Source organism: Chenopodium album, chromosome 3, assembly GCF_948465745.1.
Source record: "Chenopodium album chromosome 3, dcCheAlbu1.1, whole genome shotgun sequence".
Taxonomy (NCBI): domain Eukaryota; kingdom Viridiplantae; phylum Streptophyta; class Magnoliopsida; order Caryophyllales; family Amaranthaceae; genus Chenopodium; species Chenopodium album.
Window position 1 is genome coordinate 20,952,672 of NC_137836.1, and position 26,913 is coordinate 20,979,584.

Consider the following 26,913-nt stretch of genomic DNA (forward strand, 5'->3'; position numbering starts at 1 on the left):
GTTTTGTCCACAAGATGAGTACACGCGTCTCAGGACTGGGGGAACGTGACTACATGGGTGCGACACTGTCTCGTCGCTCTTTATATAGGGGGTGGACGGACACCCTAACTGTCCGGTAAGTTAGTAAGCTAACTAACTACCGTATTTGCTTCCATTCAAGAAGTGCTTGTTCCTGAAGGTTCAGTGCGCATGTCGACTCGTGAGCTAACGCCTACATTAAATAGTCTACCTTTAAGTTCCGAGAGGTAGATCTCGCAAAGCTTGGGCTGAGGTGAAATTTTACGCAACACCTACGCCGTACAATTTTACGCTGTACGCTACGCCATTTGCATTTTTACGCTGCATGAATACGCCTTCCTTTTGCTTTGGACGTGAAAAAGAAGAAAACTCGGATATATATAATGTCAGTACTGTAAAATGACAAATCTGTCTATGGGTGCTTTTACGTAAAGCATCACCACGGAACGTCTTAAGGCACGCTTACGAAAAACGTTCTAAACGTATGCTTGGGGAAGGCACAAAGCACGGTGTGCATGCAAGATGATGCAAAAAACTATCAAAGAAGAAAATAAACTACATATGCGAAGCAATTAAAAAGGATTTTGATAATTTGCGTGCCATTACGTCTAATAACGAGCAAAAACCGTTGAAAAAAAGGATCAAACGGATCAAAATCCGGATACCGGTCATTTTAGTGACCAGTATCCGCGCGAAACTCAGTGGGTCGCGCTGGCCAGGCGCGCGCATCAATCTGAGTTGCGCTGCTACGTCACGCGCTACTTTTGGAGTTACGCGCGACACTCAGTTCAGCAAAAAGAAAATCGCGAATGCAATTTTTCATTTCGCTCTCTCTCTCCTTCCTTCCTCCATTTTCGACTCTTTTTCACTCTAAAGAGCTCAATTTTTTCGATTTTTGAAGCTAAAGGAAGAAAATATCGCTCTTAATTCACATTTTCCATAAACCAATGTAAGTTTTTTTCTTAAATTCGTTCATTCTTGGCAGGCATTTGAGCGTTTTTCTAATCGTAAAACCCCAAATTTTTAATTTGGGGATTTTTTATTCGGTCCATTATTCTTAAAATTGTTTGTTCCATGTTGTTATGCTATGTTTAAGGAGTGTTTTGCAACAAATTTCATGAAAAATGGTTAAGTATTGAACCTTGTATGAGCATTTCTTTGTTTAAGTTCGTTCTTGCTCTTTTTGTTCGAATTTTGCTCGAATCTGTTGCTTTTCGTGCTCATTTTGGTCATACTTTTTTATTATGAAGTAGATTGTAGTATTAGAACTAGCAGTACTTTCATGATTCACATTTTGCAAATTTTGAAATTGAAAAAATGGCGCGAAGTGTATACTTAGCTTGTTTTTGCCATATTCGAACTTCAAGATTGTTTGGTAGACGATAATTGTGTTGGTATTACTATTATTTGTCTTGGAATAGTTGATTCTTTGAGATTTTGAAACATAATCCCTTGAATGCTTAGTTGAAACTGGTACAGGATGGCTTTTGTGGGTGTTAAAAGCCCCCATTTACTGAGTTTGACTATAGGTATCGTAGCCCCTAAGTATGGGTGGCATTCGATTTTTGTGTTTTGTCCTATCGGCAGCCGTTATGTTGTCGAAATAGATCTAGAACACGATTATTAGTTTAGGAAAAAATGAACTAATAGAGAAATCTCGTCTATCTTAGCATTGATTGGCCTCCATTTTTCGACGCTGAGGAGATTCTAGGCGGTCCTGACGAGGTAGTTCGCCCTCGAAAGAGGGTGACCCGGCCTCTTGAGGAGGTTCGAGAGCGACGCGACCCTGCTGATCGACGCCGCCAGGAGGATGTGATATGGGAGGCTCCTCCCGACTGGGACCCTAGGGTCCTTAAGTGGGATCCAGACCATCACGTCTCGATTCAAGGGTGGCGCGGCATCGTGAGTTTCTTACGCCTTCTTTTTTTTTTTACTTTCCCTCTTTTCTATCACTAAACGTTTTTTATTATTTTGGCTCTCTCTCTTCTTTTTTTTTTTCTTTTAGAGTGAGTCTATCATGCGTCTATACGGCTCTGGTGACCTGCGGACTCATTTTGAGAATTTACCCAACGAGGTAAAGGAGATTGTGGAGCTTTCAGGGATTGGTCGCGCACTAGCGGCTCTTCGGGATTTGTCGAGTCAGTCTGCTTCGTCAACTTTCCTCCGCGGATTGCTGGAGTTTTGGTGGGATTCCACCAACACTTTTCACTTTCCGTGGGGAGAGATGACGGTCATCCCTTACGACTTCTCTATGATTACGGGTTTTCCTTTTGTAAGTGAGCCAGTAGTTATAGAGGTCGTAACAGGCCAGGACTTGAGATTAAGGGATCTCGTGGGGGATCGTCTGGCGGCGATCCTTCACGTATATCCTCGGTCTTGTCCGTACTCGATTCTTGCCGACGAGTTATCGGCTGACGAGGTTGACCGGCAGTGTACACCTGAGCAGCTGGCTCGGATATACATCGCCCACATTCTTTCCGTCAATCTCTTGAGTGATCGGGGGGAGCGTTTCCCTATCGGGTTACTTACTTGCCTTGTAGACTTGGGGGAGGTAAGTAACCTGAACTGGGCGGAGGTGTCGTATGCCCGTATTCTTAGAGCTATGGGCAAGGCGACCCGAGTAGTGGATCTTGCGGCAGCTACTGAGGTTCCTCGGATCTCCTTTACATGGCATGGTCGTATCCTTGAGGTACGTATTTTAAACTTTCTTTTAACTTTTTATTATTTATTTTTCTCTTTTTAATCCAGTTTTTTTTTTAGGCTTGGGGATACTCGTACCTGCCTTTCCTAGCCCCTAGGGTGCTCGAAGCTGCTTGCTTTCCTATCGGCCATCGACTGGCTACGATTAGGAAAAGGCAAGCTACTTCAGCCGGCGACTTTCGCTAGAGGATTCTTTCGGCGACCCGTGCGTCGGTGAGTATTTTGACAACACATGTGTATCTTTATTTACACATTATTATTTTGCTTTGATGATTTTCATGTGATTGCATTAGATCGATCTCCGTCCTTGGAGTTTGATCGTCGGAGTCCCTGAGGATATCCGGTCTGGCATGGTTCGTTGCCGGTTCCGGGTTCTCTACTCGGGACTCCCGGTGCTCCAGAGGACGAACGCTTGGTTTTTAGGCAAGCGCGTTCTCTGGCAGCATTCGTCAGAGGAGCATGTGGTTCCTGTGGATCCTCCGATCCGATCCGGATGTTACGACCGGATTTGCTGTCAACCGAGGATCGAGCTCAAGCGATCCTTGGTTATCCAGCGGATCAGCTGGTGCTGCCGGATGCTCCTTATCCGGCTTTCATTACATCCAGGCTTACTTCTTTCCCAGCTTTTGTTCCAGTTAGTACCTTAATTCTCTATTTTTCTTCTTTCTTTCTTTTTTTTATTTATTTTTCGGAATTTTGACCCCCCCCTCTTTTTTTATTTATTATTATTTTTTTATTTTTTAGCGGGTCGAGCTAGGCGGTTGGGTGCCTCCTACAGCGGAGATCACGTATACCGATGCTGTCAGGTTGGTAATACGTGAGAACCTTCCAGCAGCGTAGGATAATGAGGGGATACCGTTCATTCCTGAGACGGTTGAGTCGGTATGTCCATTTTTTGTATATGTACTTAAAATATTTCTATTTTTTCCTTCATATACATTTATTTACTAACTATCCTTGTATTCTTGGAACAGGTTCAGCGGGAGCCCGTGAACGGCATGGTGAGGACTATACGTGCTTTCTGAGCTGCTTATCGGAGAACCCTCGTGACTTTGTCATGCCGTGATCATCGGATGACTGCGGTAAGTTTCATTTCTTTTATTTTTCGACGAAGTTATTACATTTCATGTATTAATCTTCGTTTTTTGGATTTTGCAGGATGTATAGCAATCGTCTAGCAGTCGCAGAGCACCCTGATCCTTTTGTACACATTTTGTTATATTTTTAGGAAACAAAAGTACATATTATTTTGTTTTGTTGTACATATGACACTTTTTTTGTATATGTCATTTATATTATTATTATTTTATTTTCATGTGTACACATATAAAAGAAAAAAGCAAAAAAATTTCCGAGGGAGGGAAAGGGTTCCCGACTTACCCCCTCGAAATAAAATAACAAATGAAAGGAAAATAGGAAAAAAAAAAGACTAAAAAGGAAATAAGGAAAATAGAAAAAAGAAGATAGGGGGAAAAAGGAAGAAGGAAAAGAAGAACAAGAAAATAATAAAATAAAATAAAAAAGAAAATAAATAAAAAAGGAAGGAAAAGGGACACAAGAGTTAGCAAAAGGCAAGCGTATGATTAGTCTTAAGATTTCGTCAAGATTCCGTCATTATGTAAGCCAAAATACGGAAATAAACTTAAACCACATATCGCGACAGAGAAGACGAGCGCAACTGGATGAGTTGCGCGCGGCTGTCGCGCGCATGCGATGTAGTGGCCACCTGTTTGTGAACTTTCCTTTGGGCGAAAATTGCCGAAAATATGCCCCTCTTGGGTCTATTTAATCACGGTTTCGTGTAGGTTTTTGATCATCTCGTATTCATTCGCTTAGTAATTTTATAAGAACTAAAAGGCATAATCTCACTAAATTCTTACTCTCTCCCCCCCCCCCCCCCCTTTTTTTTAACATTGAACAATGGTGAAAACCTTTGAACAGCTTTTGAAACAATGGGTCACTTCCCTTTCAAACGAGGACAAGCTAGCTTTCAAAATTTATCATCTAGACCCTCTATTGAACTATATGCAATTAATGATTAATTTTGATTTCCTTCATGGCGCAGTTAACCATTGGGACTCCAACCACCATCTCTTTTTATTTAAAGGGGACGAAATTATTCCCCTTCCTGGTGAGTTCGAGGCCTTGCTAGGCTTCCCTACAAATATTCTCCATGTGACTTATTCGCCCCCATTGTCGGATCCCAAACCTATATTCCAAAGATTTTTCGGCTTGTCCAACAATGATATGACCAATATTGGAACTAAAGAAGGCGTGAATTTAATTCAATTTATTGAACATTTCATCGCCCCTCGTGACAACATGATTAAACAACGCTTTAAAATTCGTGCCTTATGTTATTGTCTTGCTGTCAATTGTTTACTTAGGACAGGAAAAGAATATGGAGATTATTCCATGGTGTCTGTAGTAGAGCAAATAGAGGGATGTCATTCACCCGCTCCTTTGGCTTTGGCAGAAACCATTTTATGCTTGAATCGCCTTAGAGGAGACCCTAACGAAAATGGTTTCACGGGAAGTCCACTCCTATTACACGTAAGTTTTTTTTTGTCGTTTTTTTAACGCAAGCCATGAAGTTGCGCTGGTACGTCCAGCGCAATCTTCTATGCTGCGCGCGGATGGCGCGCGCAACTTATTCTGATGCGCGCGCCACCTGCTCGTGTAAAAACTGATTTTTTTTTTCAGATTTAGCTCATGGAGCGTTTGCGAATAGTTGATCAGCCACAAAATATCGAGGCTAATGGAGTACGGACATTCCCTGGACGTCGAATCCTTTACAAGCACAGGAATGAAGGGGAATGGACGTCATTTTTCTGTCACGGGGTTCCTAACATACGTTTTGTGATTCCTTGGTGGAACATAAATAGTATGGTTGGGAGTAGTCTCAATTGTCCTTACATTAGGCTTTTAGGCCTATCTAGTGCTACTTACATTTTTCCTTGCAAAGTAATGAGACAATACGGGATGAAACAGATTATTTCCCCGCAAGACTGCGATGCACCTAAAGATGTGACTTTTAGACCCGAGCAAATTTTTTGTTGGATAGAGTATTGGTCAAGTCTTCCACGGTGGGTAGTACAAAATCCTGCTGCGAGTATTGTATTATCTTCCTTTTATAAAGCTTGGATGAATGCGGCGGATAAGGGCAAATTAAACAAGGCCCGATCTCAATATCAAACTGCCACGGCTCGCAATCCACCTAAGCCTTTAATGCATTCGGCCACCACTACCCCTCCTAGTTGCCAAAACAAAGGAGTGAGAAGAAAATTGGACTTCTCATGTCCTAAGGCGCGTTCGAAGGAATCCAAAAGGAAAGCTCCCTCCAAACCCGCACAAAAAGGTGTGATACTCAAGGAACCTTCGCAACAAACCTGAAAGAGGACTCTAACAAAAGCTTTGGAAAAGGGAAAAAGGGTTGAAAAGGCTCTTATTCCTAAATTGAAGAACAATGTATGGGTCAAGAAGAAGACTATAGGAGAAAGCTCCAAGGTTTCTGAAAATACTGCGATGGAAACTACTCCACCATCATCCTTGACAATTGAGGATATAGTTAAGCTTTAGAGTGTTACATAATTTCTCTTTTTTTTTTGAATAAAGTGTAATCACTATTATGCCCCCTTTTTCTTTTTTACGATCTAGTTCAACAATGTCTCTTTTTTTTTAATTTGAATGAAATAAAAAATGAGCTTTATGTTTTGATATTTTGATATGACCGAATCATATAGTTTGCCTACGTATTCGTATCAAGAAATCAGGTCATTGCGTGGTTCTAATTCTTATATATATATATATATATATATATATATATATATATATATATATATATATATATATATATATATATATATATATATATATATATATATATATATATATATATATATATATGTATATGTATATGTATGTATATGTATATGTATGTATATGTATATGTATATATATTCTTTAACTCCTTAGGTAGAAATTAAATGAAAAAATTAATCAAACTTTGTTTAAAAAGAATTAAATCAAAGTTTAATTTTTATATTTTCTGAGTATATGTTTATATTAACGAAACGCCCTCCTTTTATCGTAAGTAGAAGTTGCAACTTCGTTCAAACAAAAAAGTCTGGGTTCGCAGTTTACGATCAGGTGGCGCGCGCAACATCTAAGGTTGCGCGAACCTGTTGCGTGCAACTTAATACATAACTTAACCTGTTCTACGAGTGTTTCGAAAAAAAATTTATTTCTGTGCTATTACCCCCCCAAGTGTGAAGACTTTTTTCGTGAAGTTCGATAAAAAATCTGAACACTTAGAATGGTTTATTATTTCTAAATTACACCCCTAAGTGTTATGTATTTTATCGTGTCATTCGGTAAAATACATAACACTTAGAATCTTTCAATTGAATGCTAATTAAAGTTAGTTGTATGAATGAACGAGTTAATCCATATTTCATATGTAATATTTCTTAAGACGATCAATGTTTATTAATTGGCGAATTTCATCTCCTCCAATGTCCATTAATCTGACGGCTCCTCCTGATAGGATTTCAATTACGCGGTAGGGACCTATCCAATTAGGTTTGAATTTCCCTCTTGGATTGGTAGGTGGACCCCTAACCTCTTTTAGTACAAAGTCACCTTCTTTTATATTTCTGGGTTTTACTCTTTTATTGAAATGATGTGCAATGCGCCTTTGGTAGACTTGTACATGATGAAAAGCTCTTAATCGTCGTTCATCGAGCAATAAAAGCTCCTCATACCTCGCTCTTACCCATTCAGCTTCCAGTAGCTTACTTTCGAGTACGATGCGTAGGGATGGTATTTCCAGTTCGAATGGTTGAACTGTGTCCATTCCAAAAACTAAGGAGTATGGAGTTACTCCTATTGATGTTCGTATAGAAGTTCTATAACCCCATAGTGCGAAGTGTAGTTTATTCGGCCAGTCTTTATAATTTTATGCCATTTTCTTAATGATGACTGTTATATTTTTGTTTGCCGATTCTACAGCTCCATTCATTTGAGGTTTTTATGGGGATGAGTGATGATGTTTTACCTTATAACGAGTTAAGAGGGTCTCAACTTCAGCTTTGAATTGAGATCTCTGATCACTAATTAGTTCGCGTGAAACTCCATATCTACAAAATATGTTTCGTTCGAGAAAATTTGCGACATGTCTATAAGTGATATTTACGTAAGAAGCAGCCTCAATCTACTTGGTGAAGTAATCGATGGCTACCAATACGTACTCGTGCCATCCTGCTCTTGTTGGAGAGACTTTTCCAATTATGTCAATTCCCCAAGTTGAAAAGGGCCAAGGGGAAATGAGATTATATAGTTCAGATGGTGGAAGGTGTTGTAAATTAGCAAACAATTGACACTCTGGACATTTTTTGACATATTGTATGCATTCATGTTCCATAGTGGACAAATAGTACCCTTGTCGCGAAATTATTTTTGCAAGCATTTTACCATTCATGTGAGGTCCACAAACACCTTTGTGAGTATTCTGCATAAGGCGTGTGGTTTCGGGTTGGTCTATACACGATAAACTTTGACCATTAGGTCCTTTTTTGCATAATTGACCATTTAATAGACCGTATTGAGCCGCAAGTGTTCGTAAGGCTCGTTGGTCTTTCGATGAAGTATTTTCGGGATATGTGACATGAGTAGTATATTGGAGGATATGATCATACCAAGGATTGTTCCCTTCGATGTCATTTATTTCCTCTATTGCGTTGCAATATGACGGTTCTTCTCTTCTATCAATGCATAATGGCATCATATTCAAGTGATTTGGAATGTTGATCATTGAGGCTAATTTTGCTAACGCATCGGCAAATTGATTATCATCCCTTGGGAGATATTTAAAGTCAATATGTTCAAAGTGCTCGACGAGTTGCTCTAGGTGTGCTTGGTATAATATTATTGTGGAGTTCTTTATTTTCCATTTTTCCAGTATATGATTTATAATCAAACTGGAATCTCCATATACCTCTAATTTTTGCACACCTATGCTAGCTCCTGCTTCTAATCCAATCATGCACGCTTCACATTCTGCGGCATTATTAGTAACCTCAAAGTCTAGTTTGACAGAGATTGGAGTATGTGCTCCCTCTTGACTTATGAGTAACACTCCTACGCCACATCCCTTTTGGTTGGATGCACCGTCGAAGTACATTACCCATTTGTCATCTTGTGTCATGAGAATCTCTTCATCCGGAAGATGAGTAGTTTCTGCATGACTTGTTTGAATTGGATGTTGGGCCAAAAAGTCGGAAATTACTTTTCCTTTCATTATTTTTCTGGAATATATTTTAACTCAAATTCGGCCAACATCACCAACCATTTGGATATTCTTCCTTGTATTGGTGGTTGTTCAAACAAATACTTTATCGGATTTTGTTGAGAAATCACATGAGTAGTGTGTGGTAGCATATAATGTCGTAATTTTTTAGTTGCCCATACTAATGCTAAACTTGTCATTTCTAAGGTGCTGTATTTTGTTTCATATTGGATGAATTTTTTACTTATGTAATATATTGCACGCTCGACATTTTCTACCTCTTGTGCTAACATGGCGCCTGTGGCCATGTCTGTAACTGTAATGTATAGCCTAAGAGGTAGTTTGGGTACTAGTGGTGCTAAAATTGGTGGACTTTTGAGATAATCTTTGATTTTCTCAAAGGCCCTTTGGCATTGATCGTCCCATTCATGTTTTTCCTCTTTTTTTTAATTTTTTAAATATTGGCTCACAGGTCATAGTCAATTTGTTGATAAATCGACTAATGTATTGCAGTTTGCCAAGGAACCCCCTAATTTCTTTTTCTGTTTGAGGGGGAGGCATGTCAACAATTGCCTTTATTTTGGAGGGATCGATCTCAATACCGCGTGTGCTTACTACGTATCCGAGTAACTTGGCGGAAGTGATCGAGGATGGAAGTAGGTCGTTGGGACTACTAACCCTAACCAAATTAGAAATTTATAATACCTAAACTTACACTAAACTAGTTAGTGGAAAGTAAAGGGTCGAACCCAAAAGGACGAAGTGTATTAATTTGTGCCAACTAGACTACTAGGAAAGGTCGTGAGATAGATAGAGGTTAAACTAAACACGACTAAGAACAAACAACTAAAACTAGGGAAAGTGGAATCCAATCACATCAATGTATTAAACAACATCATACAAATAGATGAGAATGACCTTGATTAGGAACATCAACACATTTAACTCACTCTCGCACAATTAAGCATGTTAATTATCCTACTAAACTAATTCACTCTCGTGCAACTAGCCTAGCAAAGGTATGGAAGAATTTAGGGTTCTCAACCAACTCACTCTCGCACAATTGATTGAAAGCACAATTAAGAGCATAGAATCGATTAGTTAGAAAGACATGGAAAACAAGGTAAAATAAGAATAAAAACAAGATTAAACAAACAAACTAATTAATCTACTCAAATCAACAAACAAAAAGCAAAAAACTAATAATTAAGCAAAGAAATAAAGATGAGAGAAAGTTAGAAAATGCTCATTGAATAGATGAGAAGAAGTTCCACAAAGTTGCTTCTTCAACCTCTCAAAAACTCCATGGAAATCCAAGCTTTCTCTCTCTACACTACTCCTAAACTAACCCTAAGAGAGAGAAAATAAAATTAGGCTAAACTAATCTAATCTAGGTAGAATAAAATGTTGATTGAAAGTTCTTAGAAAATAACCCCAAAGGGGGTATTTATAATACAAGTTAAATAAAATAAAGTAAGAAAAATAAAAAAGAAATAAAAATAAAACAATTAAAATAACTAAACTAAAAACCAAAAAAAACAAAACTACAATAAAATAAAATAAAAGAAAATGAAAAGGAAAAAGAAGCCCCAAAATTCCCACAATTCCCACCAAAACCCACGAATCATCATACCCCCCAATTCCCCCTTTCTCGTGGTTGCTCTGATTCTCATCCTCAATTCCCTTACTCAGAAGTCGCATGCATCTTCACCCTTCATCGAAAATCTTCATCAAGCAAAACTAAATCGCGGCCGTCCGATTTTCATTAAAATCACGTGAAATGCTCGTGATTGACCCACAATTGCGCGCCCGCACAGAAGTCGCGCACAGGTCACGCAAACTTACTGCCTCAACTCTGATTTTAGACTCCATTTTGTGCGCTTTCTAACAGAGCTGCGCGGCCGCGAATTGGTAGCTCTGTGAGTTTGGGTGTTGGGCGAATTGCGGCAGCAATTGTTGTTGTTGTTTTGGTGGCTGACGGTGGTCTTAGTTGGAGTGGAGTGCTGGTGCGGTTGTGGTGGGCTGATAGGGGGTGTTGGCTGCAGATTGGTGGTGGGTTGCTGGGGCTGGTTTGGTTGGTTGATTAGTGTTGCGGGTCAGTGAGAAGAGGAGAGGGAAATCAGGGGAGTTGCGTGGTTCAGGTGGTGGTTCGCAAGTGGTTGCGTGAGGTGGTTGGTTGTGGGTGGTGAGTTTTGGTTTAATTGGTGTTGTGGGGTGTTGGCTATAGTAATTGTTGGGGTGGTTTTTGGTGGTAGATTGAAGGTGAGTGGTGGCTGCTGGAGTCAAATTAAAGGAGGTAATTGCTGGCGGTTTTGGTGGCGAAATGGGAGGTGTGGCTGGGTTGTTGTGAGGGAGCAGAGGGTTGGTTGCGCTGAGTTGAGTGAGGGAGCAGAGGGCTGGTTGTTGCGGTATTGGTGGGTGATGGTGGTGGTGCGGCTGTTGGTGTTGGTGTTGGTGTTGTTAGGGGAAAGCAGGGAGCAGGGGAATGGTGTTAAGGGTGGCTGAATGCGGTTGTTGCTGGCGGATTGGTGGCTAGAGGTGGTTGTGATTTTGGTGGATGGTGAGAGTGGTGATGTAAGGTGAAGGGGGCAGCAGTGGTGGAGCTGGTGGCTGCTGTTGGTGTTGGTGTTGGTGGGCAGCAGTGGTGGAGCTTGGTTCAATTTTTTGCCTCGAACCTCGGACAATGAACCCGATCGACCAAGTACCTGAAAACACCTACAAACAAAAACAACACGAGGGGATTTTTTTAAAGATAAAATAAAATAAAATGAGATAAATAAAGTAAAATAAAATAAGATAAATAAAGTAAAATAAAATGCTAAAACTAAATAAATAATAAAATTAAATGAAATAACATAAAATAAAGAAAACAAACTAGAAACTAAAAGAAAAATAAATAAAAAGAGAGAAACTAGGAATTAATAAAACCAAGTTAATCTAAATTAAACTAAAAACTACAAAATACTCAAATAAAAAGATAAAAGACGAGAATAAGCAAAATAATAGAAATAAAGGATAAAATGAGCTTAATTATTGAAATAAGCTGGAAAAGTATTCAATAAGCACCCCTAAAAGTGTCATAAAAGTCACTTATCAGGAAGTTACTCCGAAGGCGCATTTTTTGTGCATTTAATCGCATGTTGTATTTTTTTATGCGAGTGAAAAATTTGCGTAAGCTTTTATATGTCCCATTCTATCTTTGGACTTTACAATCATATCATCCACATACACTTCTATTTCTTTATGCATCATATCATGAAAGAGAGTCGTAGCCGTTCTTAGGTACGTAGCTCCTGCATTTTTTAAACCAAATGGCATGACTGTATAGCAATACGTACCCCAAGGGGTGATAAAACATGTCTTTTCTTTGTCTTCTTTTGCCATTAAAATTTGGTTGTAACCTGCGTATCCATCCATAAAGGATAACATCGCATGTTCAGCCGCGTTATCTACCAATATATCAATATGTGGTAAAGGAAAAACGTCTTTAGGGCTAGCCTTATTAAGGTCCCTAAAGTCGACACACATGCGAACTTGTCCATCCTTTTTATGGACTGGGACGATGTTCGCTACCTATTCTGGATAATTACATACGCGAATGAAACCTGCGTCCAATTGTTTTTGTACTTCTTCTTTTATTTTTAACGGGACGTCGGGTTTCATTCGTCGAAGTTTTTGTTTTACTGGTTTAGATATAGGGTTCAAGGGAATGGTATGTTCCGCAATTTCCCTATCTATTCCAGGCATGTCCTTGTATGACCAAGCAAACACGTCTTCGAATTCTTTGAGCGTCGATATGAGGGTCGATCGCTCTTCCGGATTCAGAGCTAAGCCAATTTTGACTTCTCTTTTGTTTTCATTAGTTCCTACATTGATTGTTTCAGTTTCTTCAATGATAGGATTCTTTTATTCTCGTTCATTCATTAGTTCAACCAACTTATTGATATCTTCATTAGATTGATTGTTATAGCATTTGAAAGATTCAATAGAAGGCATATACTCGGAAATAGAGCTCATATTATTAGAATCAAAAGAAAGTACATTAAGAGAAGAATCCTTTTTGGGATCTTCGTCCTTAGAACTAGAAAGTCAAGACTCAGTAATGGCCACAAGGCCTAGATTCTCAGCTTCCCTAGAGTCTATAATAGATTCGTTGTCCGATTCTTCAAACATCTTCCCTTCGCTTGTGACGATTTCCAGCTTATCGCCTTTGTGATTAGTCCACTTGAAATATTTCCTCCACCCATGCTCCAAGTTTTCATTAGAAGGGGTGATCAATGAAGTTGGGTCAAAAGCTTCATCTTGGATGGCATTTTTATTGGTCATTGCAGCGACATGATTTTGTTCTAGTCCAAATAGCAAGTTAAATGCTTGCCTATCAAAGCACCCTGGAATTGGGTATTTTGATTTGACAATACTAAAATCGTCATCCAAGAAGTAGCAATCGTGAAATATTTTGAATTTAGGCTTCTTGATTCCTTCCAAAACTAGTGGTTCTGGAAAGTCATAGCATGGGTAGTCTTCTCCATCCCTAATGAATTGTCCATTAAGGGTTTGTTGGTAGTATGGGAGTAAAGTGACTATCCCTTTCTTGTTGTTGTCCTTACGTGCTTTGTTTTTCGCATCGTGAGACTTCAATTCTTCTTTGGTTGGTTTATATCCCAATCCAAAAGAGAAGCTTTTAATTTCTTTGGGATAGGAATTAAGAAGATTTCTTCATTCCTATTCCTAAAGGCATCCCAGGAAAGTAACTACTCTTGAGTAAGATGGTGTTTACTATCCGGGTGGAATATGGATCAAGCTTGAAAGGTTCTTCCAAGTCTTCTTCCATTTCTATTGTGTAGATTGGCTCCGCGGCAAAGCCTCACATGTCCTCTTCATCATTATCGTGGTTTATTTCTAAGAGTGATTGATCATTTATAGCTATTTTAAGTGGAGAAGCATGTATAGTCATAGGAAGCCCTTGATAGTTCAACCTAATCATTTGATGAAGTGAGGATGGTATTGCACCAATCTCATGTATCCAAGGACGTCCAAGTAGAAGGTTGAATGTAGGTTTTATGTCCATAACGTGGAATTCAAACATCTTTTGTATTGGGTCTGTGGTAATTGGTAGCTTAACAGTTCCACACACCGATCTTCTTGAATTGTAATAGGCCCTAATGCTTTGTGTTGTTGATCAAAAATCTTTTTCTGGATTAAGGCCTAAGTATTTTGCAGTTCGCAATGGGCACACGTTTACAGCTGACCCATTGTCTACCAAAGTTAAAGGGATGTTGTATCCCTTGCACCCCACGGTTAAATATAATGCGTTGTTGTGGGTAGTGTCTTTTGAAGGCAAATCATCATTAGTGAAAATGATTGATTTGTCAGATTTCTCGCTAGTAAGCAAGCTAACGAGATCTTGAGGGGTTGTGTATGTGCTTACAGACAAAGCCGTCAGAGCATTCATAAGGGAATTCCTATGTTCTTTAGAAGTACTTAAGAGTTCCCAAATGCTAACATTTGCCTTGGATTGGCGAAGTTGTTTGACCAATGGATCTTCCACCTCAAGTAGAGGTGGTATTGTATTTTTCATTTGACCTTGAATTTGATTTTGTGTGGTCGAAGATCCATTTGGTGGTGGTGCTTGGAAAACTCGCCCAGAACGAGTTAGATGATCTATCTCATTTGGATTAGTTGTAGGGCTCATAAACCAACTTTCTTCTAGAGGCTTTGAGCATGCCTCCATTTCAAGATGTTCCATGAGTTGAGCTTGATGTCATTGTTCATCCAAGGAGAGATTTGATAAGTCTTGTGACTTCCCCAAGAAATGATCTCAATCAAGCGCTCCATTTGTTTCATTTTGTAAACAAGATGGAGGTGGGACGGCGGCATACTTAGAGACATATTGATCTTTTCCTAGCTAGGATCATTATATTGATTCGTGTTATTGTATTGCGTGGAGGTCACAAATACGTCAATAAAGGATGATGTGCTATCATTCCCCTTCTTGTAGTTATTTTTAGGTTGATGAGGATGATGGAGTTTATTTGCTTTTTCTTTAGCAAGATCATCTTCAATCCTAGTAGCCACTGAATATACCTTTTGAAAAGTGTCTAAACCAAGGTAATGTAGATGTTTGTTGTACTTTTCATGACAGTTGTCAATGAATTTATGTACCAATTTGATTTCGGGTGGCCTTTGGGCAAGGTGGGCTGCCTTTACTCGCCATCTACCATAGAAAGCAAGGAAACCTTCATCGTCGCCTTGCTTTAGCATTTCGAGTTCACATAAAGTGGATTTGAACTACGTTACTCTCATATTGGGTAATGAAATCCGAAACTACATCTTCCCATGTTGCCTTGAATTTTGGATCTAGCCCATAGTACCACTCTCTTACGGTTAGGTCTAGAGATAAAGGGAAAGTTAAAGCATAAAGCTTAGGATCAACTCCCTTTAATGCCATGGTGCCAGTGAAACACATTAAATTATTTTGTGGATTATTGGTCACCTTAAATATTGGCAAGTCCGTAGCTACGAACTTTTCTGGTAAAGCAAGTCCTGCGGGAGGAGCAAACTTTTCTGTGTCGAAGTACTTGTTCCCCATTATAGAACGAAGAACTAGCTTCTCCTACGACTTTTCTTTGATGGATAATTGTTCCATCTTTTCTTGCAAGGCTAAGGCTTCAGCATTTTTCTTATTAGCCTTTTCAATTTTCTTAATTCTTTTCTCCTCGGCTTCTTGAGCCTTTTACTCTCTCAAACGAAGAATCTCCTCTTGAAGTTCTTCAATGTTGACATTGTTGTTGGACTAGGACTAGTTGTTGAAGAAAAATGGTTTGAAAGGGATTGATCTTTGGATGGTAAACGTAGAAGGCGAGTGCCTAGGAGTCTTCTTTCCCAAGATTGGAAACCGGCCCAAAAAGAAGTACGAAAGAATAAGTAAACCGATACGCTTGTTTAGAAGGGGAAGAAAGAAAAAGAAAATGATGCAAGATATATTCGAACGGATAACATCGCCCTTAACAATTCTTGAATAAAGATATCGTTTTGACGAGTCAATTCGTTTTTTGAAAAATTAAAATTGATTCGTATAGTGGGCGCGCGCAAGTGATTCAGTTGCGCGCGGATGTCGCGCGCAACGAAATGACTTGCGCTAGGAGGGGTCGCACAACTCAATGAGTTGCGCGCGCCACCTTCTCGTATGATTTTTTTTTAATTCGAGCCCTTTTTTTGTTTTCCTTTTTTTTTTTTGCATTGTTCTTTTTGTTGTTTTTTTTTATGTTACCCTTCGAATATGACTCTAAATCACAAAGAGACGACTTCGTAATTGGGAACCTAGACAAAACTAAAAAAAGAAGACTATCCTAACACGTTTCATATAGTCACATAATCACATAAGCATGCCACAAGTCAAGATTCACGTATTGCCATTCTAAGGTCAAAAGGCTTGGGTGTCCAAGGTACCATATCTTAAGAAACGACGCACAAATCAATCACTCAACGAGTTGACCTATGACATCGTCCTCCCAACATTTTGTTGGCGATATGGGTGGGATGATTGTTATTGATTTCGGGATAGAATCCTAGTGTTGGCAACCCCTAGTCAATGAGCCAATCCCCAATGTTTAAGTGTGCTATACTTATGCATGATGCAATGTTGCTTGTTTGGTTTTTATTTTTGTGCAAAAGGAAGATATAATGCGTTCAAGTCTCGCTCTCTAACTAGAGATTATCCAAGTTAGCTCTCGTTACAACCCATAGGCAACCTGGTGTTGGAAACCTTGGACCATAACTACGAACTAATCATGTAAAGTCCCCAGTGGAGTCGCCACTGTGAGGAGGGTGATCCCATCGTAAGGGGTACTCTCCTTAAATGTCCATGGCCCCTTAAAAGCCTAGGACTTTACACTTGTTAGGGTGTATTAGGATTTGAGTTCCTGACTGTTTGGGGGACCTTGATTAGAAATGATTCTATCATACACACTTTTTTGTAAGGAACAAGTAGGAGTCGCCAATGAGTTTGAGGAAAACCCATAAACCTCGTTCATGCCTTTCTCCCAAGTAGAGTTCAAAGGATATTTAGCATGAATCATAAGTTTACCCATGCCCAAATTGGTCTACATAAACCAGAAATGAGTTCGGGAGCGAGGGTACTAAGATAACGTTCCCTTTAGAGGGGAATCACGATCCTAGCCCTAGTGCGGCCTCTACTAGCTCTTCCTTTTGCACAATTTCATCACCAAACAATATATGCAACGTGATACCTAAAACTATGTTAATTGATTTTATTTACTTACATCAATTCACGTAGGAATTACATCGTAAGGTCGTTATTCTTATTTAATTAAATTCGTGAAAAGAACAAGAAAATAAACAATATTCGCCTTCGCTTAAGTGATCAACCAACAATTGTTTTATTCAATTCTAATCTTTATAACGAAAGATGCTATATGGAATTGATTAATTAATTATTTTAAAGGTGATCAAACAACACTAATTAATTAATTAAGGTTCTTTTAAACAAGAAAATAAACGTGATTTAACTAAGTGCTCAGGAATTTACCACTTCTCTTTGCTAGATCTCCGTTTAGAACACTTATGGATTCCTTCTTGTTGGGGAACCTCCACCGTAGTAAAAAAGTATCAAAGAGGTGAGTGTTTAGGATAAGAGGGTTAGGAAGCATAAGTTCACAAGTATTCTGCCAGCGTTTTAGGTTATTTTCTCTGTCTTTTAGCCTCGGATTAGGGTCTTATTTATATGGAATGATTAGGTTTAGGGTTAAGAGCATTCTGCCGCAGCAGGTTTCGAGCGCAACTGGATGAGTAGCGCACGGCTGTCACGCGCAAGTGAATAAGTCGCGCGCAGATGATGCGCGCATTTATTTGTCTTGCGCGCAGCTTTATGGTAAGATTCGATTTTCCAATATTTTGACATTCTGAATCTTTTGCGAGCGCATCTCCAGAAGTTGCGCGGAGTGCTGCGCGCAACTGAATAAGTTGCGCGCAAAAGTTGAGCGTGACTTTGTGAGATGCGCCCGACATTTTTCGCTGCAGCTTAAATTTTAACCTAGACGCTCCTGAATCTGTCATTATTGGGTCTTAAGCACGGGCTTAAGCCCTAATATGATCGAGTTTAGTTATTTGGACCTTGTATTGGCCTTGTTCTTTTATTCGGGCTAGTCTTTTGTGTTTTATGGCTTAACCAGTTATCCATAAGTATTCTTCACTTTGATCCAACACGAAGATGGCTTTATTTATCGTCATTGCACTTCCTGTCGGGACAGGAGGCCAAAAGTAGATGTCTACACATATCAATATTCTTTGTCAAAAGATTTTTTTTAACCTTGTTTTGCAAGCCAACCTTGCTCCCCTTTAAGCAAGTGCTTTGACAAAATAAGCTACTACACCAATTAATTACATCAAGTAGTTGAATATTAGAACAAAAATTAGAGATGGATGGGATCACTTACCACCCAATTCTTAACTATTACTGGTTGCTAAGGCTTTAACCATTAAGAATTCTCTTAAACATATATTTTGTCATGTATAATCCACATAAACAAACCTCTGTATTTACTATAGCAACCCTGAAACAACAAACCAGGCAAGATTATTCAAGAAATCAAGCAGAAAAATCAGTCGAATAAGCCCATATTATTCTTCGGCAATTGATTTAAGCAAATAGCTTCCCATCACAAAGGATGAACCAAGACAAAACCTACAAGAGAAACCAAATAATAGAAATCTGAAATTGAACAATGCAAAAAAAAAATCCACAAATTGATTATTATTGATTCTTGAACAACAAAACACTTCATAAATGTGTAAAATTACCACTCAAAACTCTCACCAATTTATTTACCAATTTACTGAAAGCACCTCATATTTGACAAAAAAATATCCTAACATCAACTGAGCTTGTTTCTCAATCAATCAAATTAAAATTCCATCAATTCCACAAAACACAAACAAACATCAACAACAACATACAAATCACAGCAAAGATCATAAATAAATCATTACATTTTAGAAATTAAATAAACAAATGAATAACATATCGACCATGCAATAATATCTGAGTTTCTTCACCTCAAACTCGAATCCACCAAATCTTGCTCCGTCTTACTCCTTCCGCCTATTTTAGAAAGAAAACAGAGAAACTGGATGATGAAAAAAAAATTAAATGAAAAAGCATAGATGAAAATTGAACTAATTAGAACAAGAAAGAGAAAAGGGAGATAGAATTGTACCTGAAGATCAACAATTCTTTTACAAATCAGACAATAATGTTATTGACAATATAAAAAATCAACCCAAAAAAAGATAAATCACTCAAATTTAACCCAAATAAAACCACCACACAGTCAAAGAAAACATTAAAATTCAACCAAATAAACGAAAAATAAATAGAACAAATAAACCCTTAAAAAATCAAAAAACAATCGAACAAATAAACCCAAAAAATTGAAAACAAATCGATCAAATAAACCCCATTTAAACGAAGCGATTTCGCACAAATACACCCACAAAGATTCAACCCAAAAAACTCGAAAACATATCAAAAACAACATGAACATATATGCAAAAAATCCATGACAATTGAACAAGTAAAGCCTAAAAATTTGAAATTAAATCGAGAAAGAGAAACGAGATCGAACCTGACGAATGTGACGATCGGAAAATCATCTTCCACAAGAATCGAAGCACCATCGTCGAAAGGGATGTCGTTGGTGTTGATTTGCTGAAGTTTCTCTCTCTAGGTTCTCTCTCCTCGTTTCCCCTAAATACTCTAACCCTTTTTCCTTCTGAGATGAAAAGACAAAGGGGAATAAGGTGAGGAAGTCGGTGAGAGAGCAAAGGCCAAGTAAGTCGGTGGGAGAGCAGCAGGCATCAACAAATACGAATAAGGGGCAGAATTGACAATTTATTAATGTTAGGGGTAAGGCTGTAATAGTACCAAAAAGAACTATTCACAAGAACAGTATTTCGTTTTGCAATTTTATAAGGGTTATAGATTATAGATATAGATATGTCAGAGATAATCTTGGATTTTTTTTTTAATTTTTTTTATAAAATTATTTTTTATGAAAATAAATAAAAATAAAAAATAAAATATGTTATGAAATATTATGTGGATCCCCATTATATTCATGTACCATATAGAATATTCTAGGTTTAGGGTTTAATGTTCCCTAAGAAAACCCTAGCTATTGTGTGTGTGTGTGTGTATATATATATATATATATATATATATATATATATATCCCTTACTCAATGGAATGATAGATTGATCTATTCTCTCCTCAATTCCTCTCATATTCCCTTTATTTCATAACACGTTATCAGCACCAAACTCTACCTCTGGCTAGGAATCGTCTTTTAGGTCAGTGATTCACCATGACGCGGCAAGTTTGGTCTACACAACATTGAGATAAGTACTTATCGTTTTATTTGCTTATTCGGTAACAATTTGAGACGGTTTATTGATTTCAATTATTTGATTCTTGATATGTTGTTTTTTTTTATTTGGAGCAAAATTATGTTAATTATATGATCCATGTTGTTAAAATTGGTGATGTAATTTATTGTGGTTGCCACGTAGCCGTAATGAGTTTTGGAAAGTTAGGTTTAGTTTTTTTTTTTACATACTCCTCTGATACTCACGAATTCTATGTGATAGATTGTTGTTAGGATTTCTTTTCATGGGCCTTTATTTCTTTGGGTAATTCAAGAGCACGTGTATTTTTATTCCTTAATTTGATGCATCGTATGATTTGTTATACAAGGGGATTATGATAGAGGTTTTGTTATTTAGACTTCAAGATTAATTTTTAACTAACATAAAATCATAAATAGGTTGTTCTTGGATAATTTTACGAAAGAACTTTAGGCCCTTTTTGGTTGGGAGGTATTGGGAGGAAAAGTAAAGAAAGGAAAAATATAGATTCTGATGTTTGGTTTTAAAAATCAAATTGGATTTGATAGGAAATGAGGGAAAATAAAGGAAAACTCTATTTATAATCTTCCCTTTCATTTCTTCCCAAAATTAAAGGAATTTGGGAGGAAAGAAAGAATTTAAATCCATTAAACTTAAAATTAGTTTTTCCTTCCCTTTCCTCCCTTTATTAATGTCATACCCAACAATAGATTCCTCTCAATTTCCTTATTCTACTAATATCAAACTAAACATTGGATGATATAGTTTCTTTCATTCATTTCCTTTCCCTTCTCTTCCTTAATTTTCCATTCCCTTTCTTTCCCTATATTTCCTTTACTAATATTGAACCAAAAAAAGCCTTAAGGGACTTACAAATAGACTAAACTGATATTTGACCTAGCTAGTTAGTTAAATATGCTATTCTAAAAGTACATGGAATGCAAGACAATGTTCTTTTTTTTTTTTTTTTGTTTGCAGATTTCTACTTCCATATAGTTTCACAAGTATGAGAAAACATATCTATCTCAATCTCATGATATAATGTACTCTTTCCATCAATCTTTCTTAGTCCAACAAAAGGCAAAAACAACTTTAAATTGTTTTCGGTTATATAACAAAAAGGTTCACTTTCAATAACAAATTGCTTAAAATAGAAGACGGTATAAACATATTAAATCGGCGAATGAATGAATTAAATAGATTAAATGATGAAATTATGAGAAAAAAAACATGAAAAAGACTATTATACTCGTAAGCAACTTTGGCGATGACACGGTCTTCTCTAGCATAGTTATTATTTATGTATACACAACACATTTATTCCAAAAGATAAATCAACCATAATATAGTCCGGTGTAGAAAGTATGTTAAGTAAGGACGTGAAAACAGGTTAGTAATATATACTGTAACTCGTATAGGTAGCTCGGCTTTAGGGACAAACATGGTTAAAGGAAGAATGATTAAAAATTGCCGTGTATCCTCTCTTTCATATTCCTTCCTTTTACTTATTTCATTTCTCCTTACTCCTCTAATCCTCTCCTTATCCTCATTTCTTGTTCCTTCTTCCTTCCTTCTACTCCCTCATCTCATCTCTCCTTCTTAAGATTTTGTTTAATTGATATACATTCATATTCCCCACACTCTTAAAGTATTTTTTATTACAGTCTAAAAAGTATCCCCCTCCATTTATTTCCCCAAACTCTCCTTTTTCTCGGACTCAATTTCCTTCTCCTTCTCCTTCTCCTTCTCCTTCTCCTTGCTCCATAAGTCCCTGTCTCTATCTCTCTCTTTCTAGCTATAGGAAAAAAAAAGACAATTTAATACATGATAATTCTGATTTAATGAACAGATTGTTGTATTCGTTAAGCAATTATTGGATCCCCTCTCCTTTAATTACACACACGTACTCTCCCTCCTACCTATAGGTCTTTCCTTTTACGTGATTATAAAGTAACTTTTAATAGGATTATGTTCATGATCATTGATGGAACTCTTAACTTCATTTTGCTTGATAATAGCAAAGTGAAGTAAATATCTTCAATAGCATCACAAGTTCTTAGTGTAAAATCATGATTATATTACCTTGTTTCAAAATAATTGCAACACTTCCAGTTTTGCACTATTAATAAACCTTATTTGACTACATATTTTTACTAATTTTTTGAAACTTGAAAGCTTATGCTATCAAGTAAAATATTGTTGAAATTATATTGTATATTCTCATAATATGAACATTTTAAATTTTTTACTAATATATAATTATAAAAATTACAATCAAAGTAGTGTATCTACAAACGTGCTAGTCAAAATGTAGCACTTTTTTTTTGAAAAAAAGAAATATTAGCCATGACCAAAATTCATCAATCAACATAAATATATCAGGCTATGTGGGAGTCGAACCCACATACAGTGCAGGATAGCACATTGCTCTACCAACTAAGCTAATAGCCTTCCAATTCACATGAATCAGTATAATGTAATTTTTGATATCCAACTATCCCAAAACAATCAATTTTCATAACATTCCATAGTAATAAAGAAAACAGTAACAAAGAAAATGTATGCAATATTTATGTGCAATCATCCTATCTCAAGTCATATCAATTAAATCATAATCACAAAAAAAAAAAAAAAAAAAAAAAAAAAAAAAAAAAAAAAAAAAATCAAATACCAACATAGTGCATCACAAGAAAAAACTCGTCCTCATAAAGAATCTAGTAATTTCATGAAAATAATTTATAATACACATGCTCATGTCATATTAATATTAAACCATTGAAGTTAAACTATTTTAGACAGAAAGATATATTTCTTGAAACAAAAAATAAACATAAAAATCTGCAAAGGTAATTTTCTATTTTCCTAGAAAGCAAAACGAGGCTAGTGAAAAGGTCAGAAACCCTTTCCTAGTTGACCCATGAACCACCCCTTCCCTCAAGATATTTGTCATTTCATATGTATATGTAGAGAGGTCCTCCTTAAATTCTAACGCAACACCTTATTTTTTTTAATATAAATCCTCATCAAATCAACCAAATAACTTTCATGAATAATGTACATGCTATTCGCAATTGATTTAAGGAATCAGCAAATTAAGAGGAATTGCTTCACTCAATTTTGAGCAGGTTGTAATCTATTTTAGTCACATTGGCAAACATATGCTAACAACCCAAAACGACTCATGTTTAAGCCAATATAATCATTGTACGTTACCCAAGGAAGGAAAAAAAAACAAACCTAAGCCTCTAGTCCTCTACCTCCACTTAAATAATAATCAACAACTTAGATGCCCCTTATTGTTATAATGACAATATAATAACATAAGTATCAAACTTCATCAATTATTAAAAGCAATAAGAAGACCAGTTGATCAATCCAGTAAATGAATAGAGTACAAATTTACCATCTAGACCAATTGTAAATTATTCTGCCACCAATCACATGCTTAGGGTTCCATCTTACTGCTGAAAGCACTCTCACTTTGTCTGTTCATTTTTTCATCATTTTTAGTTGTTGCAAGTGAGTTTCTACATTTCCGGTACAATGTCCATCTTGCAGATGGAGGAACTGCATATTATTTAGATAAATTTTCAGATAATGCTGAATAATTTTCAGACAAAGTAGATTAGCAGTGGAAGATGGCATTACAGTTCATCAAAATAACTTGACAGCATATTGCGCCCCAGAGAACAATTACAGCAAATTAATAACTAAAAAAAACAAAAATGAAACTTGAGTATACAAGATACTGCATTATTACCATTTAGTTCGGCACCTTTTTCTTAAGAAACGACATTTAAACTTCGAGATTGGAAGCAGGGAAATCTGCTCTTAGGAAGACCACGACTATGCATTCCAAATACCTCACCCACATAATTCCTGCATAAGCAAAAGGAGAGTGACAAAATCATCAAATTTTGATATAAAAGGAAATTGGGAAGGACACCATTACCGTCTAGAGGTAATATTAAACATATGCACTGACTTTCAATTGTCATTCTATAGTAGCAAAAATTATCCATCCGAAGAGAAGTGATATGGGAATATGAAGTTTTTGATAAGAGATTAATAAAATCTATTCGTAAATCATGCAGTATTAAACCGCTATATTCCTCAGTTTAATTTTAGTGTTGAGAGAGAAATCAATACAATGGTGCAAAATGTTACAAAGTCATGGAGTTATTTTGATAATAACTACCTCAGATAAAATTCTTTATACTGAACCTCATAATTATTAAAAAAAGCATCAAATTAATCGGGATTATCGAGCATTACTTTAACTAATGACCAGCTTATTAATTACTATCACCTAAAATGCAGTTCGAGAGTACAACAGTCATATGATAACACCAAGTTTACACTCGTATATCCTCTCGGTATAGGCTAAGGCAAGCCTGCAGAAGCAGCAAACTATAAGCTTTTTACACTCTATAAACCCCACTTTAATAAAAGGCATGGAATCTCCACAAGGCGATTTATCTGCAATTTTATGAAATCTGAATATTTATGTTACTCATTCAAATCCCGTAGCCTAGGGCAAATTTGAAGTCATCCACCTAACAGGTCTTAAATATTAACTGACACAAGCTTAAAACAATTTCATGTTTCATGACAAAGTACCAAGTGTAATTGTTCGTGTATAGTTATAGTGGTCATCTAGATAAGGGAAAGGAACCGTTCTACGGTTGTCTACTCTAGATATCACAACAGCCAAAATATGCATGAATTGTACAAAGATTCCATAAAAGGAGAAAAGGGGGAGGATAGATGCCAAATTTCACAAGTCATGTTGTTTGGATTATTATGGTCTAGACAAAGAGCCTGCATAGAGCAATAATAGTCAAATGAAAATGTTCACAAACTTCATCAATTCAAAGGGGAATACCAAATAGATGCAGACATATAGCTTGGAGCTCAATAAGTAACTCTGCCAACATCTCAAAGTAGAATGACTCGTGAGGGACAAGGGACCAGAATTATGTATGATTACTATTAAATACTTTCTATTTAGTGAGGAGCTTGACACTAATCAAGTGTGATGTGTTGACATTTGATTATTTACTTTTCCAATCATAAATTAATCACAGAGCATTAATTAGCTTGATATCATGCATCAACCTTAAACATGAAGTTGCAGGATACTGACAGTTTAATATATATGCAAACTGTGGGGTCAAAATATGTAGTCGCTTAAACATCATATTTCTAATGAAGGTTAGCTATATATATCTACCTGGTAATCTCAAGAATTGTGATGACTCCTAGGACCTGCAAGTTCAAGAGTAATAAGTAAAATCACAGTATGAATGCTACTCGAATAACATATTTGAAGACAGAATTTAATAGTTTATTGCATCAAGTTACCCAAAGCAAGCTGGACATTATCTATCAAGACAGTTATAATAATAAATAAAGCATTGTAAATTTACAACGAAAACAAGCCACAAAAATCAGAAATCTACAAGGCCTGGTGAACAAGAAAAATAATGTATGTTCAAGATCAATGCAATAAAGCAGAAACCAGAATCTACATGAATATTACAACTCAATGATAGCTAATGAAGCTTTCATATAAATTCTTCTGCGAATTTATAAAACTTGCTCAACACTCTGCTCGGATTATGTGGCATACATAGAAGTATATTGTAAAACTTGCTCAAAACTCTGCTCGGATTATGTGGCATACATAGAATTTATAAAAATTTCTCAACACTATGCTCAACACAAGCTTTTTAAAATCATACACAGAAATATGTCTGAGAGGTAACTTTGAAAGGAGCAAGTTGTTTAGTATAGAATAAACACCATAATACACAAGGAGCAAGTTGTTAGTATAAGATTAAAACACCATAATATACAAGGAGCAAGTTGCTTATTTAAAATCACCTCTTCTCCCATCAAAATTAAAGGTCCTCTCCAACTGTCCAACCATTCGAGTTTCAAATTATTCAAATCAATTAAGAGGAAAAACAAAGTTAAAAGCAATCTGCTTTATTGAAATGAAGAAGATCAGTATAAAAAAATTATCCATCTGCTGATGCTTTACAGTACCCATTCTCAAAAAACTGAGTTTAAATCATAACATTTCCATCGTCAAATAATTTATTAACCCGTAGACATTATGCAAGAGTTTAAAATAATTATAGTAATGTAGGGAATAAATTCAAGCGTTAAACCCCTAGCTTGAACCCCACTGTGATCATACACTAAAGTACGGTGGCGTCCAAAAGGGAAGAAGATAGAGCAAAAGAGTCGCCAACAAGTTTTAGGAACTTGTAAACCGTTCACGAGGTGAAGGTTACACCCCTTAAAGATCCAAGAGATCGTCAACTCCATAAGGTCTAAAACCAAATAAGGGTTCGGGGATGAAGATACAAATCCAACCTAAAAGAGATTGAACGTGCCCTAATAATAGGCCTCTACTTTATTCAGATCGTATTCATGTGCGCTTTCTGATTAACATGCAATCAATAGGTTTAACCCTAAA

General features: G+C 36.8%; 2 long non-coding RNA genes across 2 annotated transcripts; both read right to left on the reverse strand.

The window, feature by feature from the left end:
• Positions 1-18,761: 18,761 nt before the first annotated feature.
• On the reverse strand, positions 18,762-19,849 carry LOC145612537 (uncharacterized). Its single transcript, XR_014106635.1, has 2 exons — positions 19,648-19,849; positions 18,762-19,124 (listed from the first exon to the last, which is right to left on the reverse strand). It is a non-coding gene; the product is annotated as an uncharacterized LOC145612537 (long non-coding RNA).
• Positions 19,850-23,502: 3,653 nt separating this feature from the next.
• On the reverse strand, positions 23,503-26,569 carry LOC145612545 (uncharacterized). Its single transcript, XR_014106637.1, has 3 exons — positions 25,660-26,569; positions 24,187-24,305; positions 23,503-23,993 (listed from the first exon to the last, which is right to left on the reverse strand). It is a non-coding gene; the product is annotated as an uncharacterized LOC145612545 (long non-coding RNA).
• Positions 26,570-26,913: the final 344 nt, after the last annotated feature.